Source organism: Apium graveolens, chromosome 9 (genome assembly GCF_009905375.1).
Source record: "Apium graveolens cultivar Ventura chromosome 9, ASM990537v1, whole genome shotgun sequence".
NCBI lineage: Eukaryota > Viridiplantae > Streptophyta > Magnoliopsida > Apiales > Apiaceae > Apium > Apium graveolens.
The window spans coordinates 106,660,255-106,661,160 of NC_133655.1; the positions used below are offsets into that span (position 1 = coordinate 106,660,255).

A 906-nucleotide genomic window follows, 5' to 3' on the forward strand; every position below is an offset into this window, starting at 1 on the left:
AGATTTGATTAACTCCATAATTAGCCAAAGTGTCCACCTTCATTGTCAAAGCCTTAAGTTGGGCAGCTATAGCAGTTGTTGCTTTCAACTCCAAAATTCCTACAACTTTTCCCTGAGTCAGTCTCTGGGAAGGATTCTGGTACTCATTAGCATCCATCAGTTCAATAAATTCATAAGCTTCATCGTAGCTCTTAGCCCATAAGGCTCCTCCTGATGCTGCATCAAGCATGGTCCTAGAAGTAGGACCCAATCCATTATAGAAATAGTTGATAATCATCCAATCAGGCATGCCATGGTGTGGGCACTTCCTTAGAATATCCTTATATTGATCCCAAGCCTCATACAGAGATTCTTCAGTTTGTTGTACGTACTGGGTAAGAGCATTCCTGATTGCTGCAGTCTTCGCCATGGGAAAAAATTTAGTGAGAAACTTTTGAGCAAGATCTTCCCAAGTTGTGATAAACCCTGCCGGTAGAGAGTGTAACCAGCACTTAGCTTTATCCCTCAAAGAGAATGGGAAGAGTCGCAGCTTGATAGCATCTTCAGTCACACCATTAAAATTGAAAGTGTCGCAGATCTCGATGAAATCCCTGATGTGCATGTTGGGGTCTTCGGTAGGAGAACCCCCAAACTGAACTGAGTTCTGTATCATCTGGATCGTGCTTGACTTGATCTCAAAAGTGTTAGCCGTGATGGCTGGTCTAATGATGCTAGACTGAATGCCATTAATCTTAGGCTTAGAATAGTCCATCAAAGCCTTCAGATTTTCTGCTTGATCACCCATAGCTACTACAATTGGCTCTTCAACTTTCTCTTCTTCTTCTACCTTCTTTTCTTCCTCAAAAACTTCCCTACGAACTACCACAAGTTCTTCCTTGGATTTATCCAGTGTTCTCTTACGAGTAC

The 906-nt window shown here is 42.2% G+C and overlaps 1 non-coding gene across 1 annotated transcript; it reads left to right on the forward strand.

Moving 5' to 3' along the window:
* Positions 1-287: 287 nt before the first annotated feature.
* Positions 288-394, forward strand: LOC141688654 (small nucleolar RNA R71). The gene has a single exon (XR_012562087.1). It is a non-coding gene; the product is annotated as a small nucleolar RNA R71 (small nucleolar RNA).
* The last annotated feature ends 512 nt before the right edge of the window (positions 395-906 follow it).